Below are 23517 nucleotides of genomic sequence, written 5' to 3'. Positions count from 1 at the left end.
TTCTGATCAAGGACGCTATCCAATTACTATGTAATGATTATATTATAATCAAACCCTTTGTACAAAATTTGTTATAACAAATATTAAAATGTATTGAACATTTATACATACAGCAATTGCAATTTGAACAAATGATTACCGTCCGTAATGATGATATAACAACGTTTGTTGATTAATAATAAATGTGAAAACGTCCCAATATAGCAATCCTGATAAGATGGAAAATTTTACAAATCATTACTGCCCGTAATGATGTTATAACAAACACAAATGTACAAAATTCCTAATAACAAATCAATATGAATACATATTATTATATTGAATATATCTCAATACAGCAATAACCTTACATGTTGTTTATACATTGATTGAATAATAATATTGTAATGATTGTACTTATTAATTATTGTTACATAGTTAGTAACATACATACAATAATAGTAGTGAATATAATATTGTATTATCTAGATGTAAATAATATATTTTTATTTGTAAGGAATGAGTATTTTTATGAATGTTAAGTTTGAAATAATAAATGATTTTAAATGAATTAATGATTATAATTTATTATTTATGATTTTCATTCCTACATCAACATTACAAAATTTATTTTTTCAATACATTATTCTATCAAATCAATTGTTTTTCCACTATCCAAACAATTGTTTCTAATACAAATATCTATTAAACAAACAATTATTTTTGTCACAATATACTATCCAAACAATTGTTTCTGTTACAATATACTATCCAAACCATTGTTTCTGTTACAGTACACTGTACAAATAATTGTTTATGTTACAATACACTATTGAAACAATTGTTTCTTTTACAGTGCTATCCATACGATTGTTTTTGTTACAATATAGGTACATACCTACTATCCAAATAATTGTTTCTGTTACAATATACCATCTGGACAATCGTTTTTGTTACAATATAATTTCAGTACACTAATTATGTTGCGTTAAAAAAAACTAATGAAACAATAGTGTTTAGTTACAATGATATAAAATAGCAATTGTTTTTGTAACAATTTACTATATTATGAACAATTGGTTTTGTTTTGAAACTAATCCAATATTTTTAACATTTTTTTTCTAGCCTTTTTTTTGTGATAAAGTATTTTCATTCTCTTTAGGGTGAATTGCCTAATACAAAAAAAAAAAAAAGTATTTTCATTTCGAAATAATAACAATTTTTTTTTGTATAATATATATTTTTAAACAATTAAAATCTTCAGTAATATATTATAGTTTGTATATTATTGTATAAATGATTTATTTTTCTTACAAATCGGCCAGTATGAAAGTTTGTTATTTAAATATATCAACAAAAATTACAAACATGTTTTTTTGTTGTAGTTGTAAAAACATAAAAACTCATTATGTAAAATTTTCACAATGTGCCTTATACATTTATTCTACTTTGTTTTGCTATACAAGTAAAATAGTTTAAAAAAGTAAGTATTCTTTATTTGAAATTTAAATAATATAAAAATACATATTTTGAGAATTTTAATTTGGAAAGAACTTTAAAATATGAAAAAAAACATTTGGTTCTTATTAGATTTATGTTTACCGCCGATGTCTGGCAATTGTTCAAAAAATTGATAATAAATGAGGTTAGGTTATTTTTCGTTAAATTTATCGTTGACTCTTTATTGAAATTGATAACTCCTTTCAACTACTTAACTTTGGTACAATATTGAATTTTAATTCAGTCCAGGCTTGGTAAGTATTTCATTTAAAAGCTTTTTTATGAGACTACCCTCTCGAGTGATTGGTTAACATAAATATATATAAGAATTTACCATATTATTTAATTAATGTCATTCCTCAAAATATTAAAATAGCAACATATGAACTTTTATAGTGATTTGTTTTTGGGGTAGTATGCCGTGTTGCACTATCTCCTTCTTTAGCCAACATTTGATTTGGTAGATGTGTAATAACATTACATAACATTACACATCTGCCCTGATGATGGACACTGCAATGCTGTCCGAAACGTTGGCTAAAGAAAGAGATAGAGAAACACGGCAGAATACCTCAAAAACAAATCACTGTAATATTTTTGGCCGTGAAAATCTCAAATCATACCGAACATATGAACTGCTAACTGCGGTAAAGCCAAGGAATCAATTTGATTAAAGTTGGTACAAGCGATAGGTCATAACGCTTTTGCAAATATGCCATAATACGCCAAAAATCGCTCGAGTTATAGTAATTTGAAAGCTTTATTTTTAGGGGGTTTTGTTAATTTTCATATATGAATACCGCACAAAAGTTTTAAATGCTGAAGCCAGTAGGATTATTGCATCCTCAATTGCTGCAGTTCCAGTTTTAAGCCATTTCGTCTTAATATATTTTTCATTCTGTATCGTCTCGTATAAAATGTTTGTTACCATCTTTAAAGTCAAGTGAACAAAATTCCCTTTTTAATATTATAATTTCTTGAAAGTGACCTAATGATATGTATGAGTTCATTGGTGAAATATTTATTCATGTAAATAAATAATGTAGTTTGCAATAAAGTATTGTACAATCAAAATAATGCTTCTTAGCTGTGAAAAATAATGTTTCTTCCAATATATATTTTGAATATGTTGTTAGTTAAAGTTAAAGATACATATTGTAGTTCATATTTGGATAATGGTTCTCGCAATTTAAATGATATTTTATTTAAGCAATAAAAAACATATTGAGAATCACTGAAAAGCATTGTGAAATGTTGTGCAATCGAAAAGGAGTATTTTTTAAAAATAAATTATCAATGATAATTCGAATTATGCAATTTTTATTTTATTTATTTGGTACTAGCTGTTCCACACCACGCGTTGCTGTAGCTCGATCTGTCTGTGCAGATAGAGAAGCAATAGTGCGTGTTTCTTTTACGTTCACCAGATGGCGCTGTTTAAAAAAAAAACTTGTTTTCCCTGTCACAGGTGATATCTATATGCGTATTCGATTGCAAAGTTGTGTCCAAATTTTAAAGCAATTTGTGAAGAACTTTCAGATATTTAAGATTTTGAACAAACAAACATTTACATTTATATTTATATATATATAAAAAGATTGAGAAAGAAATGTGGTATATTTTAACTGCATTAAGTGCACAAACAGTGATAAAAAATAAGTAACTTTTTCGAAATTCCATTGTTTTTTCCTCATACAAAGGTTTTTTTCTTTAGCCCCTGGACACCTTTAATAATTATTATTGATAAAACCATTTTTGAATGTGAAGAAAAAATTCTTAGAATGCCATTTATGACAATAAAACATTATTATTTATATTTTAAAATTATTATAAGCATTTTGTTGAGATGGGTGCTAATTTTTATCTTTAGAAAAAAAATGACTTTTGATTATAATGTTTTAAAAATATCAGTAAATATACAGAAAATAGGGTCACAGTTAATACGCACTTTTAATAGAAAATCACATTTTTATATATCATTTTTCCAAAAATGAAAAATAGTGCATTTAAGTAACTATGTCGAAAAAAAAACTCTTAATTTGACGACTTTTCTTCACACCATGTTTTAATAAATTTAAATTGTTTTTTTTTCGACATAGTTACTAAAAAAAACAATTTAAAATGTTTTTTTTTTAGTAACTAAACAATTTAAATTGTTTTTTTTTAGTAACTATGTCGAAAAAAAAACAGTTAAAATTGTTTTTTTTATGCTTCTTTTTTATTTATGTTTTAATTGAAACCAAATTGGCAACCTTAGAAACTATTTTACGGTCATTATTTCATATTGTGGTTTCAATAAGAGAAGAAAAAAACAAACCTTCATATTTAACGAAACTAAAATGTGCATATTAGACGTGTCCCTATTTTCTGTACATTTATCAGAAAATCAATAAAAAAAAATATTCATTTAAAAAAATTTGTCAAAAAAATAAGATAAATTATACGTAATTCCACTAGAAGTGTGATTTATAATATAGATTAAAAATAAAATTTACATAACACCTCTCAAAATATACACGCCCACCAAACATTTCTTTCGGTTTGTTTGTTCAGTGCGTACTTCAATCTCAATACCAAAATGTCCTATTCAAAAAATACTGTAAATATCTAACAATAAAAATGTCCTATTCAAAAAATACTGTAAATATCTAACAAAATATACACGCCCACCAAACATTTCTTTCGGTTTGTTTGTTCAGTGCGTACTTCAATCTCAATACCAAAATGTCCTATTCAAAAAATACTGTAAATATCTAACAATAAAAATGAATTGTTATTATATAAGTGTATTGTTTTATATATAGCCAATTTATTTCATTGATCTAGTCTAGATGTTATGTAAGAGAAAATATATTTATTGTTGGAGTTGTGAAGCCTACTCTAGGCGTGTTGCGTCAATTTATCTGCCTGCCCAGTGGTGGTGTTCTGTATATGTTAATTGATAACTTGAGAATGATGTGAATACGATATATTTACGATGGGAGTGCCATCTGTTACCCAATAATAAAAAAATGTATTAAAGTTTTTAAATTTGTTTTATTTATTTCATGAAATTTCATTTTGTTTACGTTTCAAACCTAAAACAAAAATTGTGATAACCGCGCAAAAGTTTTAACTGCCCTTGGGACTATGGCTTCTCCAATTGGGTTATCTTTTGAGGCTGTAAGGAGGGAGATGGGGAAAGGAAATGTTTGGTAGTGCCTGGCTTTTCAGATCTGGTCACCAAACACGGTTAAGCTCAATTCAAGCAACGTTTCCATTTTAAAAGGTGAACTTTCACCTTTTTTAAATGAAAGTTGTGGAACATACCGCAAATATATCTACCATACATGGTGTCCAGAAACTAGTGGTACAAGCGGCAAACTCGTGAATCAATATCACATTTGAAGTTAATTTTGTGATTAAACATTTTTTGATTTGAGTTTTCGTTTTTGAGTAAATCGAGTTCAAAGTTTGTATTTTTTAGGATAAATTTGAAATTTGAATTTGAATCTACTATCAGCTGTTTACCGCCTTTTAAAATGCGTGGAAGTGTAGATCCAGCTCCTATAGTTTCTTAACACCAAAGTTTCCGAAAATATGGAAGAATTAAAAAAAAAGTTTTTTAGGGTTCTCTCAAGACCAGTGTATTGTCTATCAATGTTTTTCAATATAAGGAAAAAATAATATAAAGTCCATTTTCATTTTTTTCTAGAATCCAGGTATAGATATTACAGTACTAACAACTCACACAGATGCATTGCTTACATACAGCATGCTATTTGCTACACAATTTGGGGGCGGGTATGGGTATCCCGGGAACCCCAAGTTATCTATGTTTGGTTCATGGGGTGAACCATGAACCCGAGCGGGCCGAGGCTGGTTGAGGGGGACCTTTTAACCTCTCTAGCCAGACTTTCCTACCCACCCCTCATACCTTTTTCCTTCCTAGAACTTCCTCTTCTTCCTTTCCATAAAAAGACCCTCCACAAGCATGCCCAAAGATGACAAAGGCCCTGAGCAAAAAAAAATTTCAGGGCCTCTTGTGCGAAGTAAAATTATTTTAAAATTATCTAAGTAAATTATTTTTTACTTTGTTATTCGACCAAAAATCATTGAATGAACACACTGTAAGGACCAGTTGTTTTGCAGAAATTCAAATGTAGCATTGTCATCAAGTGCGCGTTCAGCGCCATTTTGTTTTTTTACACTTGAAAGGTCTCCGTTAAACGCCGTTTCTAGGTGCCTGACAAGCTTAACAACGTGATAATTGTCCTCTTCCGCTAATCGCAATTTATCCAAAAAGCTGAAACGTACCTACTTCTTAGTCACCATTTTGTTTTTTGTTTTGTGTTCTTTGTCGCACGTGAATTTCTGCGAAACAACTGGACCTTAGACTTATTGAATAATTGTAAAAACTTTTTGAATATTTATATTCGATGATCTTATGTCCCCTTCTCTCTTAAAATATATGGTAGACAGGTAAGTCAAAATACTGTTTCTCAGTGACGTTTAGCAAGGACATTACTGTCGGAAGTGTATATGATATATATACACCAACACACATAATCATTAGTTTGTGTTGTTCTCCCAACTCCACTTAAGCGACATATGAATACTGATATTACTTCCCTTCCGAGAGACCACCAATCAGAATCGAAAAGCTGCTTGAATTGGCTTTAGACTTGTTTGATGACCAGTTCTGAATAGCCAGGCACTTTCCAACCTTCCTCTCCGCAATCTCATTTCCTTTTCTACCACCTTCAGCCTCACAACGTACCCCCAAATGGGGATGACGTAGCTCCACAGCCTTAGTGCAGTTGGCACTCTAACTAATAAATAAAAAAATGATAAGTATACAATGAAAAGTGGGAAACTGTTAATAGGCACACTTTATTTGTAAATTTATTTTTTTATTATACCCAAATTAAGAACAGATTTTAAGTTCACAGGTTCATATTTTGGGTTAAATAAGAGAAGGAAAAACTAACCTTCAAACTTTCACATCAATAACAATGGCCGCCAAATGAACAATCGTTTATAATTTCAAGTGAATAACCACATATGAAAGTGCTTTATTTTTCATTTTACATTTCCAGAAACTGAAATACTTTAGTTTTCATTATTATCTAACTGATACAAAGTGGCTTTTTTTAATACACATTACATACATTAAAATAAAGAACAGGATGTTTTTATCTAAGACTAGACTTTATTTAGTTTGAAAGCAGCCAATAAAATTGTGCGGTGAAAAAATGAAGATAATGTTGATAGGTCTTATTCGAAGTATGATACAGTTAAATACGACCGAAGGAAATAGGGTCACATAAGCTCAGTTGGTAGAGAAGTCAGAGGGAAGGTTCGGTATCGTTTTTCATATTTTTCTGTTTCAAATTTTAGTTTAAAAATCGCTAACATTTTCTTGGTCCACTGGTAAGCAGTATAATTATAACTAATAGTGAAGCTTCCCCATGAGGGAGGAATGTTGTATATATTTTTCCCTACAATTTATTTATCTATTTATTTATAGGACAATTTGTATAGCGCCGATTTTGTGCGATATCACCTCAGGGGCGCTTTACAGTTGATGCAGGTATTACAAAAATTTAAATATTACAAAAATAAGCGAAATTAAGTTGAATAAAATGAAGCACAAGTCCATCAACAGTGCCAGCACGAGGTTTGTCATCCGTCCAGGTATGTGTCTGCTGCTAATTAAGCGCTGTCACAGTATCCTCACATTGATAACAGAACTTGGCAGCAACGCTGTGACGTTCGGCAATTTCATAATTCATCTCCATGTAATCCCGTTCCTGGTGATTGTATTATTGGTGCATTTTGGACGCAATAAAAGGCGACGGTCGGGATAATAAATTACCCTGGGCATAACGAAATATTTTTTAGGGCTTTCAGAGTTTCCAAGAATTCCATTGAAAACATCTGGCGTACCGACAGTTACCGATCCTCGTCGCAAGTTCAACTTCAGCGAATTTCGAATGTTTTTTAGCAGAATTTTCGAATATTCCTTTTTACACACTGCACTCTAATCACATTACTATAAAGTTTTGGTTACTAATTGTTAAGTGAATTGAAAATGTTGATTGACTGATTTTAATAATAATTTCACAATATACCCATAACTTGCTGAATTGCTAACCATCTCTTTTTACCTTAAATTTAACTAAATAAGCCTATGAGACGTGTTCGACAGATGTCACAATAATACGATTTTTAGAAACAAAAAAATCAGAAAAAAAAAAATGGGTGTGTCAAGCCTACGCAAGACAGAAGTGAAACTTCTAGTATTCTTCTCTCTCTCTCTTTTCATTTCATTCTCTCTTTTTTTCTGTCTATTGACATATTTATAAGTAGCATGTGATAAAAAAAATTAAAAGTTATAAAAAAAGAAAAAAAAAAATAGTTAAAGCGGGGATCGAACCTCGGTTCTTCACGACCACAGTCGTGCGCTCTGCCTGTAGACAGCGAAGATGAGTTAGGAGAGTGAGTTAAACTAGGTATATAATATTAGCTAGGCTCCTATAGCGAAATGATCCCTTTTTTTCGTCACGGTCATGAGTCGGTTTTACTCCGGTCCTCGAAATTGCATGACGCGCGTAAAGAAGTTTCACTTCAAAAAATTCCTCCAAATTTATGGATATAATTACGATCTTTTTCAAGCGCGTATGTAATGATTATTTTTATCAACGTCGCATACACCTTGCTAATGTTTTCAGTATTATTAGGGCTTTTTTATACTAATTTTCATATATTTATTGGCAGGTAGAGTAGAAATTAATATTTTTTAGCGTTTGCCAACGACCATACCATGTTGAACACACCGGTTCTCGTCCGATCACCGAAGTTAAGCAACATTGGGCGCGGTCAGTACTTGGATGGGTGACCGCTTGGGAACACCGCGTGCCGTTGGCCCATTTTTTATGGTAATTTCATGTTTTTTTTTATTTTTTTATCGTTACTATAATTAATAATATCATAAAATTCTTTAACTTTTCAAGTATGCTACAGGCCTAAAATATTACTTAGTGGATTGATATTATGGTCAACCATTGAAAAAAAAAATTCCTACAAAGTTATGGATGTAATTACGATCTTTTTCAAGCGCGTATGTAATGATTATTTTTATCAACGTCGCACACACCTTGCTAATGTTTTCAGTATTATTAGGGCTTTTTTATACTAATTTTCATATATTTATTTGCAGGTAGAATAGAAATTAATATTGTTTAGCGTTTGCCAACGACCATACCATGTTGAACACACCGGTTCTCGTCCGATCACCGAAGTTAAGCAACATTGGGCGCGGTCAGTACTTGGATGGGTGACCGCTTGGGAACACCGCGTGCCGTTGGCCCATTTTTTATGGTAATTTTATGTTTTTTTTTATTTTTTTATCGTTAACATCATAAAAAATTTTATATCATTCTTTAACTTTTCAATTATTCTACAGGCCTAAAATATTACTTAGTGGATTGATATTATCGTCAACCATTGAAAAAAAAAAGGCGTTAAAAACAAAAAAATAATTTGCCATAGCCGAGAATCGAACTCGGATCAACTGCTTGGAAAGCAACTATGCTGACCATTACACCACCAACGCCAGTTGTCGAGATGAGCTAAGAAGCATTTATATTTTACTTCAAAACTTTGACTAGATCAAATGAACTTTAATCGGTCCCGCATTTTCGTTTCGGTCATGAGTTGGTTTTACTCCGGTCCACGAAATTGCATGACGCGCGTAAAGAAGTTTCACTTCAAATATATGGTCGCTTCTAGGACTTGAACCCAGAACCTTCGCCTTCTCGGTCGTCTATTTTTAAGTTGTCTCTAGTGAGTTACAGCTACTGGAGATTATCTTTTTAAAAAAATAAACGAGGATGCTAGCTGCGAATGTGATATTAAAAATGGTGTTTTTCTAAAATTAAAAAAAAATTGTTTCTTATACCCAATATACCTAAAGCTCAAAGCGAGGTCCGAAACTTAAAGCTTAAAGCTCAAATCTAAATAAAAAATCTTAAGTCCAAAGCTAATAGCTTAAAGCCAAAAGCTCAGAGCCTAAATAATAAAACAAATAGCTCAAAATAATAATAATAAATTCCAATTTTAATTTCATTTAATACCAAAGCTGAAAGCTCAAAATGCAAAGCTTAAAGCTCAGTGCTCAAGGTCAAAAGGTCAGAGCACAAAAATCAACACTAAAATCTCTAGTGCTCGAAACTTAAAGTTCGAAATCCAAAGCAAAAGCTCAATGTTCAAAAGCTTAGAAATCAAAGCTTAAAGCTCCAAGGTAAAATCTGAGGGCTCAAATCTTGAATTTAAATACTTAGAGCTTAAAGTTCAAAACTCAGAACTTAAAAATCGCAACTCGAAGACGAAAGCGCAAAGCAAAAGTAAAAACTTAAAGTTCAAATCTTAAAGCTAAAATCTATAAGCTCAAAAATCAAAGCTCGAAGTCAAAAGCTAAAAGAGATAATTTATCGATTAGATTTGACCGTTTAGTTTGAAGTTGTGGATTTTGAGTTTAGACTTTGAGCTTCGTGCTTTAAGCCTTGAGGTTTAGATTTGAGATGGTTGCCTTTAGCTTTGAAGCTTGTTCTTTGGTCTCAAAGCTTAAAGCTTAAATTGTTGGGCTTTGTGGTAAGTGCTTTGGACTTGGCTACAAGTTTTAAGCTTTCTGCTTCAAATTTCAACGCTAAAACTCTAATCAGAGCTCAGTGCTCAACTTTAAGATTCGACCATTGAGCTCTTTGCTTTGAGAATACCTTATACCTTTGGAATTTGAGCCTAAAGTTAAGGTATTTGAGCATTGCACTTTGAGTTATGTGAGAATTGAATTTGGAGGTCTTTGCTCTGAGTGTTAAGCTTTGGACTTCAAATTTAAAGTTTTAGGTTTTGGACTTGGAGCTGTGAGCTTAAAGCTTAGAGCTTTGAGTTAATACCTTTAAACTTTAAGTTTTGAGTTAGGAAAGTATTGAGCTTTAAGAAGGGGTTTTTGATTTGAGGTTTGGTCTTAAATTTGAACTCTAACATATACGTTTTATTTACAAAACAACTGAAGGTGGTTACCTGCCCCAACATAACGTGATTAGGTAGGTATGTAGGTAGGAAACTCAGCGATACAACAAGGGCTAACGCTGCAAGCATCTGATGGAACAATGACATCCTTTAACAGTATCACTGAAGGTGGACTCTGGGGAAAGCAGCTTCTTAATTTTCTAAAACAGAACCCTAATCATGCAAAACTAACTAATTAGCAAAACATGCAAACTACCTGACAACCAAAACATGCAATCTACCATATAAAATTCCAAAACCCACCAAAAGACTCACCGACTTCAAAAGTTCGAACCCAAATCTTCCATTTGTGCCCGCAGGAATGATGATTTTTCCACAAAAAGAAAGATTTGAAGATGAAGATTTCGTATTCGAATCACGTTCAAACCATTATTTTCAGTTCATTCGGTTGTGTAGGTTCAGATAAAACGAAGACAAAAGTTCGAACCCAAGTCTTAATGTTGCCCATAGGAATGATGTTTTTTCCACAAATGATTTTTTATGAAGATTTTGTATTCGATTTACATTGAAACCATAATTTTCAGTGCGTGATTAAAATTTCATTCCATTCAGATGTTTGAATTCTGAGAAAATAACCCCAAAAGGTCGAACCCAAGTTTTTCAATTGTGCACAAAGAAATGATGATTTTTCCACAAATGCTCTTTAATGAATATTTTGTGTTCAATTATTAGAAAACGGCTTCGAAAGTTAGAGCCCAAGTATTTCAAATGCTCCCATAGGAATGATGATTTTTCCATAAATGCTTTTTTATGAAGAATTTGTGTTCGATTAAGGTTCAAACCATTATTTTTAGTACGTGTTTAAAATTTCAGTCAATTCGGTTTGGTCTATTCTCAGAAAACGGCATTAAATTTCGAACCGAAGTCTTTCAAATGCTCCCATAGGAATGATGATTTTTCCACAAATGCTTTTTTATGAAGATTTTGTGTTCGATTTAGGTTCAGACCATTATTTTTAGTACTTGTTTAAGGTTCAGAACACAATATTTTTAGTACGTGTTTAAAATTTCAGTCAATTCGGTTGGGTATATTCTGAGAAAACGGCATTAAATTTCGATCCGAAGTCTTTCAAATGCTTCCACATGAATGATGATTTTTCCACAAATGCTCTTTAATGAAGATTTTGTGTTCAATTATTAAAAAACGGCCTCGAAAGTTAGAGCCCAAGTCTTTCAAATGCTCCCATTGGAATGATGATTTTTCCACAAATGCTCTTTTATGTAGATTTTGTGTTCGATTAAGGTTCATACCATTATTTTTAGTACGTGTTTAAAATTTCAGTCAATTCGGTTTGGTCTATTCTGAGAAGACGGCATCAAAAGTTCGAACCCAAGTCTTTCGAATGCAGCCATAGGAATGATGATTTTTCCGCAAATGCACTTAAATGAAGATTTTGTATTCAATTAAGGTTCAAATGCAAACATAGGAATGGTGATTTTTCCACAAATGCTATTTTTTGACGATTTTGTGTTCGATTAAGGTTCATACTCTAATTTCTAGTACGTATAACATATTTCTGTTTATTCGGTTTTGTAGATTCTGAGAAAACGGCCTCGAAAGTTCGAACCTAGGTCTTTCAAATGCTCCCATAGGAATGATGATTTATCCACAAATTCTCTTTCATGAAAATTTTGTGTTCGATTATGGTTCGGACCATCATTTTTAGTGCGAATAACAAATTTCAGTCCATTCGGTTGGGTAGATTCTGAAAAAACGGCCTCGAAAGTTCGAACCCAATTCTTTCAAACGCTCCCATAGGAATGATGATTTTTCCTAAAATGCTTTTTTATGAAGATTTTGTGTTCTATTAAGGATCAGACTATGATTTTAAGTGCGTATAACAATTTTCAGTTCATTCGGTTATGTAGATTCTGAGAAAACGGCCTCGAAAATTCGAACCCAAGTCTTTCAAATTCTACCATAGGAATGATAATTTTTCCACAAATGCTCTTTTATGAAAATTTTCTGTTCGATTAAGGTTCAGACCATTATTTTTAGTACGTGTTTAAAATTTCAGTCAATTCGGTTTGGTCTATTCTGAGAAGACGGCATCAAAAGTTCGAACCCAAGTCTTTCGAATGCTGCCATAGGAATGATGATTTTTCCGCAAATGCACTTAAATGAAGATTTTGTGTTCAATTAAGGTTCAGACCAATTTTTTTCGTACGTGTTTAAAATTTTAGTCAATTCGGTTGAGTATATTCTTAGAAAACGGCCTCGAAAGTTAGAGCCCAAGTCTTTCAAATGCTAACATAGAAACGGTGATTTTTCCACAAATGCTCTTTTTTGAAGATTTTGTGTTCGATTAAGGTTTTTTTTTTTTTTCCATTATTTCTGGCTTTCACCCCTCAAGGGTGTTCTTGGCCATTATTTAAAATTATTGAGAAATGAAAGGTGAATTTAAATATTAATTTTATTTAAATAGGCAAATTTCAAAATTATAATGAAAATTGGAGTCGAGTTCAGACTTAGAAGAGATGAGATGTTGAATGGAGGGGAGGCAATTTTAGATAAGGCTTGATAGAAGAGAGGATATTTGTTTAGAGAGGGACAACCAAAAAATATGTGATCTAAAGTTCCCACTTCTAGACCACAGAATGTACAATCTGGGGAGTCAAGGACGTGAATTTTAAAAAGATGGGAAGGAACGGAACAATGTCCGATCCTCATTCGAATGAGTGAAGAAATTTCTTTTTTGGAAAAATGAGGAAATTTCTGAAACCATGGTTTTGATGGAATAGTCCTTTGTATTGAGGCATAGCAGGCTCCCTTGGATTGACTAGCAATGTGCCAATACTCCGACCAAACATTGCGGGATCTATCTTTGATGATGGAAAAAATGTCAGATAGGGGAAAATGGTTTACGAGGGTAACAACAGGGTTGGACGCTCCTTGTTTTGCCAAGGCATCCGCAATATCATTACCCATGATACCAACATGTCCAGGAATCCAAATCAGAGTTACAGTTTTACCAGAGCTTTGAATGGAGGCTATCATCTCTCGAATAAGGCATACAAAGTGATCATCAGGATGAAGAAGAGGACTGGATTTAAGTTTTTGGAGGGAACTGAGAGAGTCAGAGAGAACGAGGGAATGTTCAAAATTATTTTTGATTATATATTTGAGAGATTCTATTATTGCAATACACTCGGCTGAAAATATTGAAAATTGATTTGAAATTGAATGAAATATTCTGTCATTAGAATTATTGTGGTAAACGTTAATACCTATACCACAGTTAGGAGAGTCGGGAGATTTGGATCCATCAGTAAATAAAAGAGAAAAGTTGGGCCATTTAGATGAAATAATGTCATTGAACATATTATTGACAGTTCGGGCCGGGAGATTGGAATGACTTTTAAGGATTCCGATCCCTTCTATTATTGTTGGGGATAGGGTGACGTGACTATATTTTAATTTGTATAAGGGAAGTAGATCATTTTGGATGATGTGAAGCTCTGAGAGAGACTTAAAATTTTTACAGATGTCAGGAAGAGGTTTAGTTGAAGCACCGCCGCCCGTATCTCCTGGGCGGTCGTCGTGGAGACAGGAATACCCTCCCACATTAAAGTGGGTGGATGGAGTAAACCAAGTCTCCGAGATAGCAGCCAAAGAAATAAAGTTGGAATTTAATAGGTTAAGGAGATCAGATTTGTTAGAAATAGCACTTTGGCTATTCCACTGAAGTATTCTGACATCCTGAAGAGTCATTTTGAATAAATAATTTCAATGTGGAAATAATAGTAGCAGCGTTGGACGGTAGATTAGTTTGAGAAGAAATGAGGTCAATTAGAAGCATAATAAGAGTTTGGATAAATGAAGAATTGTCTTGGGAGAGTTTTTCAGAAAGTTTTACGAGAGTTCATTGAGGAGGGATTATAATTATTTGCACACCCATTTGTGGCATTTGAAAGAGATGAACCATTGGGATTTAAGAGCAATGAGTTGTGTTGTTGCTGATCGTATCCAGGAGCCGGTTTAGAGATAGCAATTTTGTATGTGAATTTAGTTGAACGAGAAGAAGTTGTTGTAGAGGAGGGAAGAGGGTTGGATGAGGAGTTGCTGGATAAAGCCTCAGCAAATGATTTTTTGACAGGCGGGAATAGTTTAGAAGCCTGCAGAAAAGACAAGTTCTGAGAGGCCATAGAAATTTTGATATTTTTTGGCGAGATTGTTCTGGGCAAGAAGTGTTAATGGCTGTATGTGAGCCTGAGCAGTTAAAACATTTAGGTGAGGAGGAAGAAGGACATTGGTCAGCTGCATGGTTTTCTCCACATTTAAAACATCTGGGTTGAGATCTGCATGCAGCTTTGGTATGACCAAAACGGCAGCAATTGAAGCATTGAGTGGTGGGATAAGTATACATTTCAACTGGTAATGAGTTGAAGAATAAATATATATGGGAGGGAAGAGATTGACCTTCAAAGGTGATAACGACAGATTGGGAGGGCTTCCAAGAAATTATACCCTCAGAGGAGTCCTTGTAATTTAGCCTCCTGGCTTTTATGGGATTGCCAATGTGTTGGGGGGTTGAAAGTGAAGACAGAATTTCTGCGATGGACAGATCGGTCGAGATACCTCTGACCAGGCCCATGCGAGTGACGTTGAAAGTAGGGATATATGCCTTGAACTTTGAATTAGATGAAATGAAGATATTTTTGATGAAACTGTTGGCAGCTGACCCTGAGAGGAATTCGACGGAGATTCGGAAGCGACCCTCGGCTTTTACACCTCCAGGCTTGATTGAAAGGTTCTTGCTGTTTGATAGGAATTTGCCAAATTCAAGAGGGTGGATGGTTTTTCCTCGCTCAGTTTTTTGGGCGTATACTATGAATGGGCCACGAGAATGAGGAGAATAAAAGTTTGTTGGAGGAAGTTGAGAAAGTGCTGGTGGGGACTGTGAAGTCGAAGGCGAGTCAAGTTTTATTGGGGAAGAAGGAGTAAATTTCCTTTTTTTGGTAGAAGTCAAAATGACAGAATCACTGTCATAAATTTCAACATTTTCCCCATCTGGAGGGTCTGGAGAGGGATCTGGGGGCTTTGTAGGGGGTCCAGGAGGGAAATCTTCCTCCATTATTCACAACAGTAAACAACTACAACAATAGTATGGAAAATGACAGAAGTAAAAAAGTTTATAAATATCTGGAAATCAGCAGCGAAAAGTGACTCCTGGAAGATCAGGAGGGAGAAGAAACCTCAAGGCACAACACACTACACCTTTTTTGGGTCAGAAAGCAAAAAAGAATGGTATAAAATTATTTTTAGATAGAGCAAAACAAAACAACTGATGACAGCCAAATGTTATTGTTGCCTCTCGATTAAGGTTCAGACTATAATTTTTAGTACATATAACAAATTTCAGTTCATTCGGTTATGTAGATTCTTAGAAAACGGCCTCGAAAGTTCGAACCCAAGTCTTTCAAATGCTCCCATAGGAAAGATGATTTTTCCACAAATGCTCTACTATATGTAGATTTTGTGTTCGATTAAGGTTCAAACCATTATTTTGAGTACGTGTTTTAAATTTCAGTCCATTCGGTTGAGAATATTCTTCGAAAACGGCCTCGAAAGTTAGAGCCCAAGTCTTTCAAATGCAAACATAGGAATGGTGATGTTCAATTTAGGTTTAAGAACAAAAGGGTAGATTCCTCTTTAAATAAAACACTTTGTGGAAGTTGAAATTACACCGAATTTATTGTTGCTTTTTTCCAAAGTTTATATTGCTACCGACACTCTGTGGAAATCACTCCACCTACGGGGAGAGCGAAATATAATTGTCACTTTGGGTTCCTTTAGCTAGAAACTATCGAAGAGAAGTGAGTTCCCTAGTCAAAATTGGGACTTAAATAACATAATTTGGCTGCCTTCAAAGAAGATGTAAACTAGTGCCATCTGTATTCTAAATCAGTTACTCTTTATAAATTATAATTGGTTTGAAACTCAGAGCAAATACGAACGGGCGGGATGGTAATAAGCCGACATAGCTCAGTGGTTTCAGATCAGCGTCAAATCTACACACCTGACCGAACATCAGTAGGCACGGGTTCAGTTCCCGTTGGCGGCATTTATTTTTACTCGGGAGATATTTTCAATTTCTATTGATATTTCAGGCAACTAATTATTGCCTATAATTATTTGTTATCCTTTATGCTATGCATAAAACCTTGCCTTATAAACATTAGTTTATCACTAGCAGTTAAAAACCCGCTCCGCGGGTTTTTGCTGCTAGGCCCTGCGGGCGGCACTTGGTTGGGCTGCGCCCAGTTTAAGTGATATTAACAACAGTTACATTTAATAGATAGATATTAGGTCATTCACAGTGAGAGGGTGAGTATATATTGTTAAAACACGGAACAGGAAGGAGTTAATGAATAATAACATGCTCAATTTAGGCATAATAAGAATGACAGTTGTTTGAATAAATGAAATTTTACGTATTTGTGATGGATTATTTCAAATGAAACACTATTATTGACTACATGTCTACAACTGATATTAACTGTTATGGTACCTAATATAATTTGCTCATAGGAGACTTGCAGTGCTTAAATATGTGTTACAACCGTCAATGTCTATAAGTTAAATCAATATCGTATAGTTTGTCACAACAATTAAAGATAGTTACAACAAAGTTGACTGAAATAATACATTATTACATATTGATTAATTGTACCCGTGTTTATGGATAAAAGGAGGGTAATGGTGCAATGTGATTAGCAGTCGGTTTAATTAAAAGGTGTGAATTTTACTCCAACTGGTGGTAATTCTTTTCCTAAAACTGTTACTGTATCTAATAAAGTTTAAAGTTAGATTATATATACACCTTCATCAGGAGAGTAAAAATCTATATATAAAGGTAGATTATTACAATATAGCGCCCCTGAGGTAATATCTCACAAAAGCGGCGCCATGCAAATTGTCCAATTAATAAATAAATATAATGTTTACATTTTATTATGTACGTATGCATTGATATACAATGGAAATAGATAAAATAATGTTATCCGATTAAACTTTATTTTATTAAAAAACAAATAACTTTTTTAACTTCACTTTATTATATACAACCAATACATGTTTCATGAACGAAGTATACACCGAAGTCAAAAATTAAATATAGATTACAATTGGAAAAAAGAAGTGGAAGGAGGGGGGAGGGGTAAGAGTAGGCTGGGTTTATAAGAATTATGAATTACAATATGAAAGACCAGTTAAGTGGGAAAATATTTAAAAGAGAGTTTATAAAAAAAAATTCTTGTTAATTACATCTACTTTTATAAACATGTTCTCTTATTTCTAAAATTTCGAAATTATTTATTTGTGATGCTTTATATCCTGTGTGAAGTATTTTAAGACCTGAAATTTTTTTTTGCATATAACCATAAAACAATATATTCATAAGACAAATAACATTTAATAACGGTTATTCTAATAAATTGATAGTTGAAATACTAAATAAAATAATTAAACATATTATCTTCAAACGGTATTTTTACCCTAGTTCTTAAGATATAAATAAACAATGGCGTAGAATTCTGTTTGTGGATAACGACACTTCTAAAATGATATATATAAACATTCCTGGTACTATTCAACCGGCGTTTTACACTAATAACAGAATGAATAAATATATTCTTAATAATATAGATTGCGAAAATCAAACAAAAAAATCAGGAGTTTATAAACTCAATTGGGCTGGATTTGTAATTTATTTTACAAAGGTAGAACCAATAGAAACTTTGAAGTCAGAACTAAAAAATATCTCAGGGTTCTAAATGGAAATAGTGAATATGAGTTTGCAAATCATCTTTTGAATCACACTTTCGATAAAAATTCAGGTCTTAAAATACTTCACTCAGGATTAAAGCATCGCAAATAAATAATTTAGAAATTTTAGAAATTAGAAAACATGTCAATATAAAATCAGATGTAATTAATAAGCAAAAAAAAAATTATAAATAATAATGAAAAATGCCATTGCAAAGTAGAACTAAACTTCCAGAAGAAATCTTATTATTAAATGCTTGATGGTCAAGTAATTTTGCATATTTAAATAAACGCGCCAGTCATTTGATTCGTTTCTTCACCGCCAGAGGGGCGCTCTGTCGGCCACCTAGCCGCGATGCGTATCGGGAATCGGCCATATTGAATTAACGCCTGCTTTTTTCGTCAAACGTCAAACGTAATCACGTAATTGTGGATAATTTTCACTGTAATGTAATTAATCCAATGGATTATGAACTTTCTAAGACATATTTTCTTCGATATTATCCAAAAATTGTATGAGCAGAAACGATATTTCTTAAAAAATATCGTATTACATGTGGCGATTCTATTTCAGTATGAAATGGTGTCTTAATCTTTAAAGTCTTATTTAAACACAATTTGAATTTGACCAATCACAGGGCCTACACCGTCCAGACGCTGGAGTAATAATATTATCAGATTAAAAAATAACAACATATTCCCATGATGACAGTAAGATAAATTCAAATATCAGATTATCGTAACCCGAGAATGTTTGTATTTGAGAAGAAAAACGAAAAGGAAGAAGAGAGATCGGAATTGTTACATATAAATAAAATATACAAATTCATGTTTTCTAATTTTTTTATTGGCCAATCATAAATGATTCACACGGGACATAGTTTTCTACTCACATCATATTGGGGGTAGTTTATTAACTCTTGTAGTTAATGTTACAATACTTAGTTCACGTTAAGTAACATTAATCTAGTTAATATTATTATTTAATTAATAATACAATATTTAATCTCTAGTCCTATCCACATAGAAATAACATTATAAGATTAGCAATCAATATCGTTTTGAATTTTATTATTTGTACAGGGTGTTTGGTAGATAGACGCTAACGTTTTAAGGGAGGTTGTTATGCAGAAACTATTAATGTGATTATGTTTTAATTTGGGAGGCGGTTTGGGTATCGCAGCCCCGGGAACCATTTATTGGGTAATCAACACATCCGCCAGAGGTCAACCCAAGTGGTTCGTTTGGTGTTATAACACTAGCAGCGTGGCGTGCTAGATCGGGAGAGGCTGGTTTGGGAAGACCCTTTGACCTCTCCAACAGGTCTCCCGACCCATTGCCTTGCGCCGCAGTGGGAGGGATATATTCATATGTCCGTCACTCCTAGATTCACTGATCCCTAGATTCATACCCAACCCTCATATCCTTTCTTTATGCATCCGATCCACATGTCCAAAAGATCAATTCTTCCATGTCTTAGTATTTAATATCTTTATAATGGAATAACTAATTGATTAAAATCACAAATTATAATATTTAATCATTGAAGACGATATTAATCACTCTCAAAATAAATACGTGAAACAGAAAAGGCAGAAAAAAGATTTAGTTGCATCTAGTAAATGAACCCAAGATCTCTGCCTTGCCGGAGTAGTGCTCTGAACACTGAGCTAATACGACCATATCGACTAAAATTACAGCTAACATTTTCTTAAGGCGATGCACTACGTCGTGTAATATTTTAAATTGAGCCGCTATCAATAACAACCCTTACGTATATGGCGATAAGGTTTAATTCCCGCTTAACACCATCCGCCTGTTTTGATTTATGCAAGAAAAAAACATGGCCAAAAATTTTATTTAATTTTGTGGATGACTTAATTTGCCACATTATACAATAAAATCATAACCGAAAATGGGTTCGTAAGTAGGAGATTTTGAACTTTAAAGCAGTTTTCATAGGCCTATACATTATTTTTTTCTGGGCTTATAAAAAGACTTATCTAAAAAATACTCGATTATTTCAAAGGCCAAGATGTATTCTACTCGCAGTATTTAATTAAAGCATCTGAAACATTTCTAGGTGACCAAATTTTCAAACCAAAAACACATGATTTTGCATTACTACGTGTGGCATCGCCTTAACGCATATATATATTTTTTACTGTTATCTTTTTGTATGATTGCAAGATTCTATCCGAATTAAATTGCAATCTAATATAGTGACTTGGATAAATATATCATTGTTTAAAATTTGAATGAGTGACATCTATCGACTTTTTTACAAGTCTAGTCAATTTCTAGATGCAACCAAAACTTTTCTGTCTTTTCTGTAACATATTTTTCGTTTGAGAGTAGTTAATATCGTCTTCAAATCTTAATCTTGCTTGAAATCTTTCCAGATCACATGGTTTTACCACGCAAACGCCTCAGAGATCTCATTTCCACAATATATAACCTGTTAAGTTGTTTAAGTAATTTAACTTTTGTAAAAATACATATATTTATACAATTCGAGCTGAAACTCGGCAAATCGACTCATTGTCGATGACAATGCATTCCTTCAACTTGGTGGCAATCATGCATACACGCACGGATAAGTACGCATTTCTCTGAAATTTGATGAGATTATAGCAGTTCATATACGATATAAAAGTCGATCTTATCCAATCAGGATTTGGCTCAGTTATTAGCGCGGTTAACTCCAGTCCCCGGGGAGGAAGGTTCAATCCTTAGTCAAACCAAAAAAAAGATTTTTTGTTTTTGTTTTAAAAGACAGTAAAAAAACTTAGTTCTTACGGGTTGATGTTTTTTTATAGATTGGTTCTAAATTACACCTTCTATTTGTCCTTAAATGGTTTTGCATCAACTTTCCAAACAACCTGTACATCATAGCTACAGCTAAACATGTTAGGGAAACATCACAAAATATCAAATAAATAAAGGTCTTCGATAATTATATTAAACTTAACAACTACATATTATAATTTAAAATGTGCAAATTTCATAACACAAACAATCATATTTCTTATCTACATTTAGATTTCAGCCTCTGTGGCACAGTGGTAAACCTACTCAACTATGAATCGGGGTTGATTTTGCGGGTTCGTTTTCAGCCGCAGCAAAAAAAAAAATCAATTTTTTTAATGTGAATATCGCACAAGAGTCCCAACTGCCCAAAGCCAATGGGACTAAATGGGGAAGGGAAGGATATGGATACCTGGCTATTCAGATCTAGTTACTAAACAACTCTGAAACCACTTTCTTTTTTAATTCTCAGCATTACCTTTTAAAATTGAAACATGGGTTGAAATAGCTTTAGCCATGTTAAGTGATTCAGAACAATTTATGTATTAATTTTTATGTTTTATGTTAAGGAGCATTCTAACATAAATATAGACATAAAGTTGGTGATCAGATTTGAATAGCCAGGTACTTCCCAACCTTACTCCTCACCATCTCCTTCCCTTCCCCACTACCTTCAGTCTCACAGCGTACCCCAATCGGGGAAGTCATAGTTTTACTGATTGCGAACGGTCGGGAGCAGTTGGGACTCTTGTGCGATATTCAAATTGAAAAATGTGCAAAATATAAGATTGAATTTATTTAAAATTTTGCGTGAAACAAACGCAAAGGAAGATATACAATACATTTTTGTTTTGTTTGCTTGAACTCGCGACTGGGCCCAGTCAAGGAACTTACTGATCTGCCACAAAGGTTGTCAAGATAACAATAATAAATAATTAAATAATAGGCATCATTTAAGTTTTAACCCCTTGGGTTATTTTGGGAGATATTCTTCGCAGACAACAAACACCACTAGGGCCTTTTTGGGAGATATATCTCCCAGCCTGACACGCTGTCACAAAAGTTATGCTATCTCATTTTATATTATGGTGAAAAGTATGATTTAAACAGTGTTGGAAAGAGAAAATACCGTTCTTTCAGTTTTGAACATAAAAAATACCATAAACGCTCCCTTTTTTTTTTAAATAATTCTATGTAAGAACATTTTTTATAATTTGAAAAATATCCTTGCATTTTTTTTTACAAATATTTTTTAAAACGAAAAAAGTGGGTGACAACAATTTTAAAAATACCTCTGTCTAATTAAATATCTTTTTTTTGATTCGTGTGAAGTATTATTTTCAGTTTAAACGATAAAAACCATCGGAAAGTGACTTTAAACATATTACGTACATCTTTGTTGGAATTTAATTTTTTTTTAATATTTTTGATTGCATATGTAGATTTATAATACTAAATTCTGAAATATTCTTTCATCTGGTATCAAAAACGGATTTTATTTTGAAATACGTTCAAAAACAGCGAATTTATCCGGAATCGAATGTAATGCGAAAATATTTCCATACAATATGCTTCTGACAGTTTTTATATGAGAAATACATTGCAAAATATCAGAGGCTTTAGGGGTCAAAACCAAACCAAAGCAATCTTAAAAATTGGAAACTTATTTAAAAAAAAATTATTTTGTCTTCAAAGTTCTCCTTAATTTTAACATTTCTCTAAATTAACTAATGATTGTATTATTTTTTTTTAATAATATTCTTTGATAAATTCGTTCACACTTATAACTAAATTGACTTACTTGTGCAATAAAAAAATTTGTGCAAAGGAACTTAGGCGTTTTTTTTACGTATTAATTTTATAAAACATACTGGATACCTTTATAAAAAAAATCTGTGATCTTTTTCAACATTCTTTAAAACAAGCTTGTGGTGTTTCACAAAAATTCTAATAATATAACATTGTTTTCAAATGCCGATCAGCGTAATTTTTTTGTGATATTTTGAACTACTATTTAATAGGATCACATAGTCAGTTACAGATTTTTTATCAAATTTGAATCAGTTGACAAGCATAATAAAATAATAGTTGTGCTTTTCTACTGATCAAAAATTGTTCAAAAGTTGAAACGGACGTAGATTCGGCGTTTAAATGGGACTTGTCAAATGTAAAAATAATGCATAATTTTTTTTTTTATGTAACACCCCAAAATAGACAGGGCAACTATGTTGCCACCTGGTTGGGCAGCGTTGTGAGGCGGCTTAAGGTAAGTTCTTTAGTAAGGGATTTATTAATGCGGGTCTTGAAGAGGCCCGGATTTTAATATGAAAAACAGTTGCCGGTAACTTGTTCCACATTCGAGCCGACTTACACAAAAACAAGTCGAAAATA

General features: G+C 32.6%; 2 non-coding genes across 2 annotated transcripts; both read left to right on the top strand.

The window, feature by feature from the left end:
- The first annotated feature begins 8269 nt into the window (after window positions 1-8269).
- Window positions 8270-8388, top strand: LOC149409842 (5S ribosomal RNA). Its single transcript, XR_016305120.1, has one exon. It is a non-coding gene; the product is annotated as a 5S ribosomal RNA (ribosomal RNA).
- Window positions 8389-8711: 323 nt separating this feature from the next.
- LOC149409841 (5S ribosomal RNA) lies at window positions 8712-8830 on the top strand. Its single transcript, XR_016305119.1, has one exon. It is a non-coding gene; the product is annotated as a 5S ribosomal RNA (ribosomal RNA).
- The last annotated feature ends 14687 nt before the right edge of the window (window positions 8831-23517 follow it).

Source organism: Hesperophylax consimilis, chromosome 29 (genome assembly GCF_061612785.1).
Source record: "Hesperophylax consimilis isolate HC1 chromosome 29, BYU_Hcon_1.0, whole genome shotgun sequence".
NCBI classification, from domain to species: Eukaryota; Metazoa; Arthropoda; class Insecta; order Trichoptera; family Limnephilidae; genus Hesperophylax; species Hesperophylax consimilis.
This window is presented reverse-complemented; position numbering and strand designations above follow the sequence as displayed.